The following is a 15,341-nucleotide window of genomic DNA, read 5'->3' on the forward strand; positions in this document are numbered from 1 at the left end:
ATCCCTATAAGTTCAAGGCTACCCTAGGCAAAAGAGTGAGTTCCAAGTCAGCCTGGGCCAGAGTAAGACCATGCCTTAAAAAAAAATAGATTATAGCTCCTAGGCCAATTTAGCCACATAATTTATAAATAAATTTTTATGGAAATACAGCCACATATGTATTAAATATTTCCTGTGGTCACTTTGGTAGAGTAGTTGAGACACAGACCACATGGCTTGCAGGAAGGAAAATGTTGCCATCTTCTTCTTAAGAAAGAGTTTGTTAAGCCAAGTGTGGCAGTGTTCACTTGTAAATCCCAGCACTCAGAAGGCAAAGCAGGAGAGCCACAAGTTCAAGGCCATCTTATGCTACAGAGTAATATCTTTTCTTAAGGTAAGGGATGGAGATGTGGCTCTGCGACAGAGAGCTTGCCTGGCATAGATAAAACTCTAGCTTTGACAGGAAACACACCTCAGAGACAAAGACAGACACTACCTCAGAGTGAAAGGCTGGAAAACAACTTTCCAAGCAAATGGTCAGAAGAAGCAAGCTGGAGTAGCCATTCTAATATCAAATAAAATCAATTTTCAATTAAAAGTCATCAAAAAAGATAAGGAAGGACACTTCATATTCATCAAAGGAAAAATCCACCAAGATGAACTCTCAATCCTCATCTTCGATTGGTTTATATACAAGTGTGCAATTTCTAGGCTTGAAAGTAAAATGATGCTATCTGGTGCTGGATAGAGGAGCCTTATTTTTTATTATGGCAGCTTGCTATTTTTGTAACATGGTGATTTGGTTGAACACAATAAAGTACAGTAGTAACTGATCTCCCCCTCTTCCTGGATGAGTGAGCAGATGATTAAATGTTGATGTCAGCATCCATGAGCATATTCAGATGAGCTTCTGCTTCTGTTGAAAATGATGCTGTGTTTGATTGTGGTCCGAAGCTTTGAAGCACTACTTGGCATCTCCTTCCTTGGAGGTCTCACTGTTTAAACATAACAGATTTGATAGCTTGTTGGTAAGGTGAGGTCCAGCTTGTCTCCACTAGGTCATCTTCATGTGAATCCGGTGGTTATACGGTTTTGTTTTAGGGATATTTCATTTTTTTAATAACGGTTTTAGCTGACATTCATGGAGAGAATGAATCCTTAGAAGTGTGCCACTAGTGAAAGGAAATCCTGTCTAGAGTATGTTTCTTTACAAAGCTGTGTCACACCATCCTTTGGGCCCTCTGCTGGAAAAGTAGAATCAAGTCTCAAATAATGCCTTTTAAATTGTATCCTCTAGTATTATAGATGTAGGACAGTACTGTATCATACCTCTGTGGATGTAAAATAGCTTGTACCTGCTTTATGATATGTAGTAGTGACCGTGCTTTATCAGAGCTGTTTTTAATGATGTTGCTCAGAATGTTTTCTTTCCAGATGATGATTGAGAAGCTAATTTAAAAAAAAAATGGTGCCAGGTACCACAAGAGTAACAGAACTGTGCTGTTTTCTCGGGTTTTGTTTTTTTACTTTTTTTTTTTTTAATGGAGTGTGCTGGATGTCTCTACAGTTTTGTTCAGATGACTGCAGAACCTGGAAAAGCTGTTGCTGCTGTTGATGCATAACACACTGCTATTATTGGTCTTTTTATATAAATATAAATATATATATACAGATATATAATTTGAATTTTTTGAAACTTTACCTGTGCTGTCAACTTTCGAAAAAAGTATCCCCGTTTACTGTGTTGAGTTGGCACTGTACAGAAATTTACAGCCATATTGGTCTAGAAATGTTGAACTTAAGTTTTTTCCATTTGTACAGAGGTAACACACTGTATTAAATATGTAAGGTCTTATCTACGTGGGTTTGATTACAAAAACTAATAAAGTATTCTCTAAATTAAAAAAAAAACTCTAGCTTTGTTTACAGCGCTGCAAAAAAATAAAATGAAAAACTTGAGTCAACAAACAGAAAGCCAGAGTAACTTCTGAAGTCCCCAAAAGTGGGAATCAGACAGCAGTGCTAAGGAACAAATCGAGGGGTGAAGAAAGACTGCAGAATGGGCAATCCCAGTGATCTGAACAAAAAGTACCTGTGTGAAGAGAAACCAGGTGATCTGCGGTGCTTCAGGAGAAACAAAGAACAAATGAAAAAGAAGAGGTAAAAAAAGAACAGAGCTCCACACTTAGAAGGAAGGCCAAAGAAGGAGAAATGTCTTAAGTTCTGAGCCATCCTGGGCTACATGGTAAATTCTAGACCAGCCTGGATTAGAGTGAGATTATGTAGCTAATATGACAGCAAGTATCAAGATCTAGTTCCCTACCTGAATTTTTAAATCAGTTCACCAAAAATGTCAGGTATATTGAAATAACCAGGTCAGGTGGTGGCAGCGATGGCAGTGGCAGAGGCACACACTTTTAGTCTCCTAGCACTTGGGAGGCAGAGGCAGATGGATCTCTATGAGTTTGAGGCCAGTCTGGTCTACGGAGCAAATTCCAAAAGAGCCAGGGTTATACAGAGAAACCTTATCTGAGAGAGGGAGTGGGGCAGAGGGAGAGGAAGAGAGGGAGGAAGAGAGAGAGGGGAGAAGGAGGAGGAGAGGTAGGGAGAGAAGGGGAGGGAGAGAAAAAACTGACTGACTGGGGTGTCTGAGGACTGTCCCATTTCTCTGCAAGCTATTTGCTATTCGATAAAACTTAAAAATTAAAATTTAAGTCCTGAAGTATAAGGCAAATCTGGAAGCAAAACCATCAATCTCGGTACCATTTATTTTGAAATAGGGTTTCTCTCATGCAGCCAGCCCAGGCTGGCCTCAAATATGCCCAAATAACTACCTTTGTTTCAGTACGCATCTACATGTCAACATTGAGTGGCCCTGAACAGAGTGGAGAACGTCGAGGAGCCAGGAGGCCAGGCCCATGGATCTGCAAATGTGGTGACACAGAGCTCCTCTGGGGACCAGACACTGAAACCTGAGGCTGAGGGTCAGGGCCTTGTGCTCCAGCTATGAGACTCCACATCAGACCCAATGTGTGGCCAGTGTAACATGAGAACCCTGTTTAATACTCTTTAATGTATTTAACACAATTATGGGAAAAGGAACTAACTCCAAATGGTGTGCACTTAGGACTCTCAGCATTGCCTTTTTCTGTAATCACCAAGGACCCTGAGCGCTGGCGTGTTCATCAGGAGACCTGAGCTAAAATTGCTGATGGTGGCTGCAGGGTTGAAGACCTGGCACCTCTTCCCAGACTGGTGGCAGGTTGAACGGGTGTGGTCCAGAGCTAAGTGAGGGAGACCAGGTCCTTTGAAACTCATCTGATGATGGCTTCTGGCCATAGCAAGTGTTGGGTGGTGATGGGGAACAAGGGGGTTGAGAACAAGGAGGAAAGCTGCACCCCCTGAATAAAGATGGGGAGCTAGAAAACTATGAATTCCTCATCTATGGCCAATTTCAGAGGGAGGGGAGGGTTACAATCTAACATTTGGCTAAGGGGAGGGGAGGGTTACAATCTAACATTTGGCTAAGGATAGGGGAGGGTTACAATGTAACATTTGGCTAAGGGTAGGGTACAGGTGGAAAAGTGAGGACTATGGTTTGCATGGGGCATCACTTAAAACTTAAGGAAGCAAGGGTGTGACTAAAGTGCCCTTAAGACCAGCAGTAGCCCTAAGGCCACTACCTAAAGCCTTTCTATCTACTCTAAGGGCCACCATGCAGCTGTGGTGGGAATGTGGGATGGGCAAAGGCATTCAGGGGATGTGTCAGCAGCAGGTAGGTGATTGTGTGACATGTCTATTCTCGTTGCCTCAGCTGTGTCCACAGATCCCAAAGGAAGCCAATTTCAACACACCTCCTTGGTCTCAGAAATTCAACAAGGCAGACAGTGGGTATACTCAATGGATGATGTCGCACAGCACAAACGGAAGATTTTACACAGCAAGACTTGAGTGTTTCAGGTAAATAAGGAGTTAGTATCAGAACAGTATCTCAGGGAGAAGTCTGAGTTGGGGCTTCCTCTCTAGTACTCTGAGATCTATAAGATGGAGCTAGAAAATTCACTCCTGTGGAAAATGAAGACTTAGGTTGGGTGGGGAAGGGAGGTGGGGCCTTGGTGACTAATTGTTGTAACACCGCCCTTCTGGTGACTGTGGCAGCTTCACGTTCTATTTTGATACCATCAAGCTCTGAAGTTCTTGCAGGATGACTTTGATGCTTTGGAGATCCCATCACTTTTCCATCTCTGCAGAGGTTCTTGGATCCCCCACTCTGCTTAAACTCCTCACTCTGCTTAGAATGACTTTTGTTACAAATCTTATAGATAGGGTGCTTCTGGGTATTTAGACCCACCCATTTCTGGTTCATTTTATAAACATTTTTTAATATTCTATGTACATTGGGCATTCCGTTAGATATAAATATAGGTGTATAAAACTTAATTTGAGCATTCTTTCTCCAGTCCAGGAATTTGATTTAGTTGGGAAAGAAAACTATTAAGCAAAAATGTCCACCATTTGTTAGAAACGCCAAGGTGGAAGAAGTTCCAAAGGGGATGAAAATGAAACTATTTTACCTTTTTAAGGCAGGATTGTTCAAAGTTTGAAACCAGCCTGAGCTACACAGTAAGTTTCATCCGATTTTGGGCTACAGAGTCTCAAAAAAAAAAAAAAAATCAAAGACTGGCATCAAGTCCTAGATAGTAGTTGGAGACATGCATAAGACGTTTCAGAGTTTGAAGAAACATGTGTTTATACTTGGCTTTTAATATGTTTAATATGATCCTGTCGCGGTAAATATATTTTTTTAAAAAAAGGTAACCTTAGGGTTGGGGATTTAGCTCAGTGGTAGAGCACTTGCCTAGCAAACGCAAGGCCCTGGGTTCTGTCCCCAGCTCCGGAAAAAAAAAAAATAAAAATAACCTTTTTTATTCTAAGCTAGCACCTCTAGGACCACATGACACTGAGGGGTATTTTTTTTTTTTTTTGGTTCTTTTTTTCGGAGCTGGGGACCGAACCCAGGGCCTTGCGCTTGATAGGCAAGTGCTCTACCACTGAGCTAAATACCCAACCCCTGAGGGGTATTTTTATCTCAGTGGTTCCACACTGCCCCAAGTACTCTCAGACCCAGACGGTCCTTGGGCCCTAGAGTCCGTTCTGGCACCGGTGGTTCATATGGAACTAATCATAATTTATCTCTGGTCAGTATCTCTTTCGGAGGCTCTCTGCTAGCCTTAAACTCTACCTGGTTCCAGCTACCTGGTAAAATCAGGGCTCTAGCAGTCCCGAATGGGCTGGCCTATTGTGGCTCCCTGCCACAGATTCTGCCCACACTCTCAACAACCGACCGCCCCCTGGTAGTTAGGGTATAAACTCCCAACTACCCGGTGAAATCATGACTCAATAAACTGTAACTCAACAATCAGATTTATATGTTAAATTCTCGATCCACTGGGGCTGGAGAGATGGCTCAGCAGTTAAGAGCACTGACTGTTCTTCCAGAGGTCCTGAGTTCAATTCCCAGCAGCCATGGTGGCTCACAACCATCTGTAATGGGATCTGATGCCCCCTTCTGGTGTGTCTGAGGACAGCTACAGTGTACTCATATACATGAAATAAATAAATAAATAAACCTTAAAAAAAAGTTCTCAATCCACAATACATCCACACAATAAACTCACAACCAACTGATAAGGATATAAACCGCCCACCTAGATAAGATAAATTGACCAATAGAAATTTCATAACAACCTGTATCTATGTAGAGACGCATGGAAAGGATCTATTATGTCTGCCTCCATGTTGCTTCTCCTTTCTGCTCCTCCCTCTCCTTCTAAAACCTCTGTTCCTGCCTCCCTTCCTTATCGTCCAATGACAGGCCTCGTCACCTGCATGACGACATCAACCTATGCCATCCCTTCTTATTATGATACATTATACATTATGTACTTTCTAGGGGTTGGACAGATGGCAGAACAGTTACAAGCACAGGCTACTCTTCAGAGTACTCGAGTTCAATTCCCAACACCCACATAATGGCTGACAACTGTAATTCCAAAGCCCTCTCCTGACCTTTGAACCAGGCACATAGACTTAATACAGGCAAAATATACACAAACATAAAAAAATTTAAATATATACACTATCTAAATAGGATAAACCCATAAACTAAGTGTGTGTGTTACCAGTTATATCTGATATTGATATTTTCTTTTAACCTCTCCTTTAACTGTTTATCCAATAGAAAAGGCTGAATTTCATTTAATCTGTTTGTTTATTGAAACTAGTAGCTTGTGGCAGGCCTTACTATGTAACCAAAAATAATGTTAAACTCCTGATCCTCCCACCTCTACCTCCTTGGCACTAGAACTATGGGCATATACTACAACAACCACCTTATCTACATGTGTGTTTTGCTATATAGCTCGGGTTGATCTCAAGATAATGGTCCTATAACACCCTCCATAGTAGCTCACTGCTTAAGAGCATGGGCTGCTCTTCCAGATGACCTGAGTTCAGTTCCAGTACCTACATAGACAGCTCACAACAACAGCCAGTAACTCCAGCTCCTTGGGCTCTGTGGTGGTGTGAGTAAGAATGGCCCCCGTAGGCTCATATATCTGATGTGGAGTCAGCAGGGTGTGGCACGATTTGAAAAAAAATGTAAATGATCAGGAGTAGCATTTTGGGAGGAGGTATGTCACTGAGGGTGGGCTTTGGGGTTTTCAAAAGCCTATGACAGGCCCAGTTTCTCTCTCTCAACCTACAGATCAAGATGTAGCTCTCACCCACTTCTCCAGCACCATGGCTTCTGTGCCTGTTGTCGTGGTCCTCACTGTGATGATAATGAACTAAGCTTCAAACTGAACAAACCCCTAATTAAGTGCTTGCTTTTATAGGAGTTGCCTTGATCATGGTGTCTCTTCACAGAGATAAAATAGTGACTACGACAGGACCTTCTGGCTTCCTTGGGCACCTATATACATGAACACACACGTGTGTGAGAGCACACACACACACACACACACACACACACACACACATGTGCATGCCTATAAATAGCAAAAAAATAAAATAAAATCTTTTAAAAAGAGGTATACCTAAACAGAGAGATAACTGCTTGCTAGATTTCTTCTGCAAGTGGTAAATGGAGCTCATACACTTGCCCTTGGAACATAGTTACTAGTTACTGCAGGGAAGGACTGCTGTGTTGTGCACACAAAGAATTTAAATAGTCTCCATCGCTTAGTTTAGCTGAAAAGAACAAAGCCTGGACTGAAACTAGCTTACAGATGACATCACGACCAGTACCTGTAATCCCAGCACTTGACTCAGAGACAAGATTGGGATTTTGAGAACACAGTGATTTCTAGGTCAGTCTGAATTACAAGGTAAAACTCTGTCTCTAAATAGGGATGTAGCCCATTTGCTAGAGGGCTTGTCCAACATCCGAGAAGCTCCGCCTTTCACTCCTTCACCTCATGAAACTCGTGATTTCAGCAGTTGACAGGTAGGGGCGGGAGGATCAGTAGTTCAAGATCATCCTTGGCTACAGAGTTCGAGGCTAACGTGGGATATATAAGACCTTACTACAAAAATAAATAAATAAACAAACAAACAAACAAATAAATAAAGTGCCAGCCAGCCACACCGAAAGAACAAAGTAGTTATTTCCCCAGACTGGCAGTGGCTACCTGAATTACATGTAAACCACAAACATAGGCCATATGTGTATGCCTCTAAATACCATCCCTCTTTGTCAATGCTGTTCATTTCTGTTTTGTTTTGTTTTTTTTTTTTTTTTTTGGTTGTTGTTTTTGTTTTTTTGTTTTTTGTGGGTTTTGGTTTTTTGGGTTTTTTTTTTTTTTGGTGTTTTGTTTTGTTTTGTTTTGTTTTGTTTTGTTTTGTTTTGTTTTGTTTTGTGACAGGGTTTCTCTGTGTATCTCTGGTTGTCCTGGAACTAGACCAGACTGGCCTTGAACCCAGAGATTCTCCTGCCTCTGCTCTTGAGTGTGGAGATTAACTATATGGTCCATCACTTGTTTCTCTTTTTTGAGACACCATCGTCTAATTTCGTTTGGATTGTCCTGTAACTCAGCAAAATCCTCCTAGCTCAGACTCTAGAGGTTGAGATTACGGGAGGGAGGCGCTACACCTGCTCTGAGTCAGCCTTTGCAGAGAAAAGAGGAAGTCTTTGTTTACTCTTTTACGAATGAGTTACAACTTTGATAAGCAGTACAACAGGTACCTTCCGCCCGCAGAGCCGGAAGCCTGGTGCACACTGCCCTATTGCAACAAAGGCACCTTGGTCAGAGAACTCGTACTTTGAGTTCCCGATTTGACAGTTCTGATTCGACCCTTACTATCTGTGTGGTCTAAAGTGAGTCACTCAGACTTATCTGGCTTCCTCCTTTACCTTGGACTTCTTTTTTTTTTTTTTTTTTTTTTTTTTTTTGGTTCTTTTTTTCGGAGCTGGGGACCGAACCCAGGGCCTTGCGCTTCCTAGGTAAGCGCTCTACCACTGAGCTAAATCCCCAGCCCCTACCTTGGACTTCTACGAGCCAAGGCTTACCTCGAAATTCTTATTACTATAATATTATTTGATGGAGGGGGGGGAAACATGCCACAAACCTGACCTGTGACAGTCAGAAGACAGCTTGAGGGAGCTACATTCCCCCCCCCCCTCCCCGTTGTTGTGGGTTCCTGAAATCAAAATCAAGCCATTAAGCTCCGCAGAGCCTTTTCTAGGTGAGCCATTGTTCTGGAAATTACCTTGGAATTTTGATCCCCTTGTCTCTCTTTCCTGAGCACTGGGATCTCAGGCGTATACCAGCTGAGCCATTTTATGTGATGTTGGGGATGAAAAGTCCTGGCTTCCTGGATCTTAGGTCAGTGTTCTACCTACCAACTGAGCAGTAGCCCAAGCCCCGAGAAGTAAAGAGTTCTCGCTCTCATGGCCGGCCTTGAAATTGTGAGGCCCCTCCCCCCCCCCTCCTCCTCCTCCTCCTCCGCTCTGCCTCCCTAGGGATGGGATAACAAACATAGAACACCACACCCAACCTTTTTGTTTGTTTGGTCTTAATACACCCAAAGAGATGAACGGCAAGTATGGCGGTTGTTTCATTTTCTGGTACCCACTGTGGGTGTTGAGAGGGCCTTAAGACTAAAGGGAGTGAGGGGCGGGGTCCCTACCGCCTCTCACACCTATATACCGAGTTCCGTACTAGAGCGGGAAGGCAATGCGGATGAGCAGATAGGGGCAGAGAGAGATGGCTTGGTGACTCAGCCCGAAGACCTGAGGTTGATTTCTTCCGGGATCCACTTGGTGGGAGAGCCAACTCATGCAAGCCGTCCCCTGCACATGCACATGGTGGTGCACACATGTCCACACAAATACACAGATAAAAATGAAAACTCTGTAAGTCTTTGAGAATTTCACGCAATGCGTTTTGATCATATTTGCCTCAACTCCACCCCATAAGTTCATCCAGTTTCATCCCCGCCTCCCCAGCTTGGAGTCCTCTGGTTTTTCTTATTAATGAAAAAAAAAAAAAAAGGCAGATAAAGAACCACAGACATGGGAGAAGTGAAACAGGAAAAAGGACGGTACACATGGGCTCACTAGCCTCACAGAGAGGAAGTGACAGAGTCTTCCAGAAGGTGATCCCACTTGAGGGCTGATGAAGGGTGCCCCTCCTCGCCTGCAGACACCCCACACCATACTGCCGCCGTTCCAACCTTCATTCCTCACCCCTCTCAATATCAGGTGAAAGAACGAGCAAGAGAAGAGATAAGGGTTTACATTTCCAAGAATTTAGTTGCAAACAACTTTATAATGTTTTATAACTATTTGCAATTTTTTTTATTCATTTATTATATTTAAGTACACTGCATCTGTCTTCAGACACACCAGAAGAGGGCATCAGATCCCATTACAGATGGTTGTGAGCCACCATGTGGTTGCTGGGATTTGAACTCAGGACCTCTCTAAGATGGCTCTTAACCACTGAGCCATCTCTCCAGCCTAGAAAACTCTGTCTTGAAAAAAAAAAAAAAACCAAAGTATTTATTTTTATTTTATATTTTGCCTACCTGTTATATCAGTGCCCCAGCTGAGGCCAGAAGATGGCATCAGATATCCTGGAACTGGAATTACAGAGAGCTGTGAGCCACCTTGTGGGCACCTGGACCCAATCCTGGGTGCCCTGAAAGAGCAACGAGCGTCCTGAACCACGAAGTCATCTTGCCAGCCTCAAGTGCAACTTTAAACAGTTAGGTTCTGTTAATGTTTTCTTAAACGTGCTTTTATTTACAACCATGCTAACTGTCATGATGTCTTTGGAAACACATCTCTTTTAAGAAGCAGGGCTGTGGAGACGTTGGAATGGCCGACGGTCTTTGCTGCCGAGCCTGAGTTCCGTCTCGGGGACCAGTGTGGTCAGAGGAGAGATCTGACTCTGTGAGCTGTCCTCTGACCTCCAGAAGCATTTGAACATATGGGGACTCACATAACAGATAATGTAACTTTTTACAAAAATGTAGGCAAATGAGCACAAGAAGTCATTGCCTCTTTTCAAACTTTTTTTTTATATGAATACACTGTAGCTGTCTTCAGACACACCAGAAGAGGGCATCAGATCCCATTACAGATGGTTGTGAAGCCACCATGTGGTTGCTGGGAATTGAACTCAGGACCTCTGGAAGAGCAGTCAGTGCTCTTAACCACTGAGACATCTCTCCAGCCCGCTTCTTTTCATGTATGTATGTATGTATGTATGAATGTATGTATGTATGTATTTTGTCTGTTTGGAGATAAAGTCTTGAGTGTTTTCCCTCTCCCTACCCCATCCCACCCTAGTCCACCATAAAATCTGTTCTATTCCCCTTCCCAAGGAGAGCCTTGTGTCCCCCCCTACCCTGAGAGGAGACAAAGTCACTCGTACCTCACAGGCTGCTCTGGCTTTTGTGATACAGCCAGGAATGACCCTTTAACTTCTGACCCTCTTGTTCCTCCCTCCCTCCCAAGCTAGGATTATAGATGTGTAGCGCCAGGCCTAGCAAAAATGCTCTCTGTTGCTATAAAGCAGGTTGTAAAAACCGCTTACGCATTCCTCCTCTTCTATATATCTCTTGGTTTTTTTGTTTTGTTTTGTTTTGTTTTTTTAATATGACTTTCCTACTTCAAGGAGAATTTACCTGACTCCAGCTCTGGGTCGACCGCATGACCTCTTTAGCTAATGGAGTATTAACAAATGTGATTTAAGCACAGCCTTTTAAAAAAAAAAAAAAGGCATCTATAATGGGTTTGGCCTTGTTGTTGGTCTGGGAACCCTGCCACCATCATGTGATCTGGGAGGCTAACTGGTCATACAGAGCACAGTGGCACTTACCCAGCACTGGCCAATCAGCCTGCCCATCTCCTGATCCTAGGCTGCCTGGTCCCTGCGAGCCGGCTCACAGGCAGAACCAATAAGCAGAGATCACAGAGCCATGCTTCCCGTTTAAGCCATTGCATTTGTGATGGCTTGGTAGAGCATCGGCGAACCCACACCGGACCCGGCCTTACTGTACTGTTTTCATTTCATCCCTATTTAGTACAAGAGGGCGGAGGTGCTGTTCCAGTTAGGGCGAGGATGAAACACAGTGGTAAAGCGATGTCGAGCCTAGGAAAGGCCAGGCGTTCTGTCCCTAGCATATATGTGAAAGGCCAGGCGTTCTGTCCCTAGCATATATGTGAAAGACAGGTGTGCATGCTTGTAATCTCAGCAGAAGGAAAGCTACACAAGGAGCTATCACTGTGATTGGAGGATAGCCTGGGCTACGGGAGGATAGCCTGGGCTACTTGTCTCAAAACAAGGGCTGGGTGTGGTGCCACACCCCTTTAGTCCCAGCACCGGAGAGCCACCTTGGTCTCTCTAGTGAATTCCATCCAGGTCAGCCAGGGCTACTGAGTGAGACCTGTCTCAAGCGTTCACACACACACACACACACACACACACACACACACACGTGCAGACACACAAATAATACCAATGACAATTCAGAAAGTGCTTCCTTTGTTAAAACCACGGGTGCCATAAACACGGACCTTTTCTCCTCCTTCAGTTGTAAGATTCTGATTCTCCGTCACTGTTGCTCCTTTCCTCTGCTGATGCCTTCCTGGATGATGGACAGAGAGGAAGCTGGAGTGAGACGGTGATGTAGGTCCCCACACTAACAGGCCTGGGCACCTCAGTGATGACTAATTTCCATTGTACCCAAGGCTACGGCTTGTTGGTGCTGGTCAGGTGAAAATGCTAAGCCGCATCCTACCATCTCCCTGTGTGGTGGTGCGGGTCTGTCATCCCAGCACTCGGGAGGCTGAGGTAGGTGGATTACTGTGAATTCCAAGACAGTTTGCTCTATGCAGTAAGTAATTGACCAGACAGGGCTATTTAATGACGCTCTGTCTCAATACCCCTCCTACCCATCCCTACTTCTACCACACCACACCCACCCCTGCCAAAGAAGCTTCTGTCTAGGAGGTTGAGGGACGTGGGGCATGCACTAGGAAGTGCTCTATGAGCAACTGAAATAGTGCTCCCACCAGATGAATGTGGCCAAGGCTCACAAGGTTGCAGGCGGATCTAATGGCCAGTTTAAAGTCTGCGATATCTATGGGGCCCTTCACAGGATGGGAGAGTCGGAGGATCCATCCTGGCTGTCAGCTCTTCATCTCAAAGGGCTTTTGACCAGAGAAAACTGACTCTTGGATGCTATCTGACCTCCACATGTGTGCATATGTTCCCAAACTCACACATACACCTCTCCCTTTCCCTCTCCCCTCTCCCTCTGCCCCCCTCTATTCATTCTCTCTCTCTCTCTTCTTCTCTCTCTCTCTCTCTCTCTCTCTCTCTCTCTCTCACACACACACACACACACACAAAGTAGGAATCCATTGTTATAAAGTCTTGAGTTTGAACCAGTTTTTTTTAAAGATGTATTTATTTACTGTATATGTCTTCAGACACACCAGAAGAGGGCACCAGATCCCATTACAGATGATTGTGAGCCCCCATGTGGGTGCTGGGATTTGAACTCAGGACCTCTGGAAGAGCAGTCAGAGCTCTTAACCACTGAGCCATCTCTCCAGCCCTATCTTGAGTTTTATGTAAAGTACGCTAAAAGAAAACTTTAATTTTAAGCCTAGTGGTGGTGGCCCTTTGCCTGTTAGTCAGGTGGATTTCTGAGTTTGAGGCCAGCCTGGTCTATAGCGTAAGCACCAGAACAGCCAAGACTAAACAGAGAAACCCTGTCTCAAATAAACGGAAAACAAACAAACAAACAGCTTTATTTAAAATAATCAGAATCTTCTCTGAGGGTCTTCTCTGACCCACGAGCCAGATTTGATTAGTTAGCAATAAATAACTAAAGATAAATAAAATGGCGAGGCCTGAGGGCCCATGCCTTTAATCCTAGCAGAGGTAGGCAGATCTCTGTGAGCTGGAGAGGCTGTTTGGTCTCTATCATGAATTTCAGGTGAGCCAAAGATATGTAGTCAGAGCTTCTCTCAGAAATAAACACACAGATAGATAAATAGAAAATAAATATTTAAAAAAAAGAAAATGGGGCTGGGGATTTAGCTCAGTGGTAGAGCGCTTACCTAGGAAGCGCAAGGCCCTGGGTTCGGTCCCCAGCTCCGAAAAAAAGAACCAAAAAAAAAAAAAAAAAAAAAAAGAAAATTGTGAATGTAGGATATTTTTTACAATAAGTGGTGAGAAGCCAAAATGTACTACTACTACTACTACTACTACTACTACTACTAATAATAATAATAATAATAATAATAATAACAATAATATTCCATGCCTTACTTTCCTTCGCTCTTCTTCGAAATTCAAAGAATGAATTTTTACTTTCACAAACTTTCTTGGCTATTAGTGACAAAGCTTCAACTCAACCTAGCTCAGGTCAAAAGACTGAGGCCTTAGCTTTCACATCCTGACATTCAGGCTTGTTCTAGGCACCGGGCAGGACTGACCCACGTGCTGTACCTGCCCCATCTCCCTGCCTCTCTGACTTCTGCTTCCCTTTCCCCTCTGTCCTGGCCTACTGTGTGTCCCAGCTTGGTAGTAGCAATTACGTCGCTCTGCCTTAAGTAGTCTAAGCCTCCTTCGTCCTTAATGATTATCCTGATCTTGTTAGGACGGAGAGGCTCAAGTTAGGAATCGGGAATTATCCCAGACCTCCTTAGTCCCCGCAGCTCACAGATCACAGAGACAAGCCATGGCTGAGGTACTTGTGTCTGGGTAATTCATTATCTGTCTCCAGGGTCCCCGACACTGTGCTTTGTCATGCATTGGAATTTCTGGTCTTGGAAGAAAATGTCTTGGAAGGAATTGACTTCTTTCACCTCAAACCATCGACTGTGCCAGGAGTAATCAAATCCCTCAGAACTGTAAATTCGAGACCTGTGTTCCCTGCTCTGAAAATGTTAGGTACAAGCAGGATCCAATTGGTGACTTTTTCAGCTGGTCACTTAAACCCCCTACGGAGTGGCAGACAGCCAGGTTATCTTAGAAACAGGGCCTGAACCGGGCTAGGCACTAGCTGTTATTTTAGGAGCCTCACTGTTCTTTGTCACTGAGCTGTGACCAAGCCTGCTTGAATGCACTGTGCACGGCCTGCCCACCCATAATGCAGCCTTCTGGGAAGGGGGTGGGGGATCAGTGTCTTTCCTTCCATGCAAACTGCTTCACTCGGTAACAATCTCTAGCTACCTGGAATGAGGAATAGGAGTTTGGATCTAGTCACAAAATGTTCTTTTATTCCAAGGGTCACCAGCTCAAATGCCTCCTGGGGCCAGCAAGAAAGAGCAGCTTCTACTCACCAAGTTTTACCTACTAGAGCTTGGCACTCAGTTGCTAAAGCCTTTCTCCCTAATTCTTTTTTTTCTCCTCCGGGAGGAACCAATGATCTCAAGTTTTATATAAAATATTCTAGTTTTAGGCTCAGTTTTACTTTAATTAAAAAAAAAAAAATTGAAAGGCAGTCAAAAACCAAACTTGTCTAAGAGTCTTCTTATCCTGCCCAAGAGCTGTCAGTTTGTGACTTTGGTTTTATTCACTAATCCCAGAACAATGGGTGCTACTTGCCCTGCATTTACATAACTCAGATGGACCTGGCAAGGAGTTGGGACTGAACAAAGATTAGTTGTGACTTGGCTAAAGAAGGTTCATGACTTCAAAATAAAAACTGAACCTTTAGCTTGGACCTTGTGGCCACCCTGGCCCTGATTCTTCCCTGCCTCTAACCCCCGTAGAGGGTCTGCACCTCAGGACCTTTGTGTTTGCCTGACTCCCTTCCTTTATCTTTTGTTCCAGTTA

General features: G+C 43.9%; 1 long non-coding RNA gene across 3 annotated transcripts; it reads left to right on the plus strand.

Annotated features, from left to right (window-relative positions):
- The first annotated feature begins 286 nt into the window (after positions 1-286).
- On the plus strand, positions 287-10,504 carry LOC120096680 (uncharacterized). Of its 3 annotated transcripts, none has more exons than XR_010057742.1 (3): positions 287-373; positions 1,909-3,939; positions 10,081-10,504. It is a non-coding gene; the product is annotated as an uncharacterized LOC120096680 (long non-coding RNA). The 3 variants fall into 3 exon arrangements; XR_010057743.1 differs by lacking the exon at positions 287-373 and having other exon boundaries at positions 1,868-3,241; positions 3,794-3,939; XR_010057741.1 differs by lacking the exon at positions 287-373 and having other exon boundaries at positions 1,868-2,139; positions 2,825-3,939.
- Positions 10,505-15,341: the final 4,837 nt, after the last annotated feature.

The sequence above is a fragment of the Rattus norvegicus genome, chromosome 14, assembly GCF_036323735.1.
Source record: "Rattus norvegicus strain BN/NHsdMcwi chromosome 14, GRCr8, whole genome shotgun sequence".
NCBI lineage: Eukaryota > Metazoa > Chordata > Mammalia > Rodentia > Muridae > Rattus > Rattus norvegicus.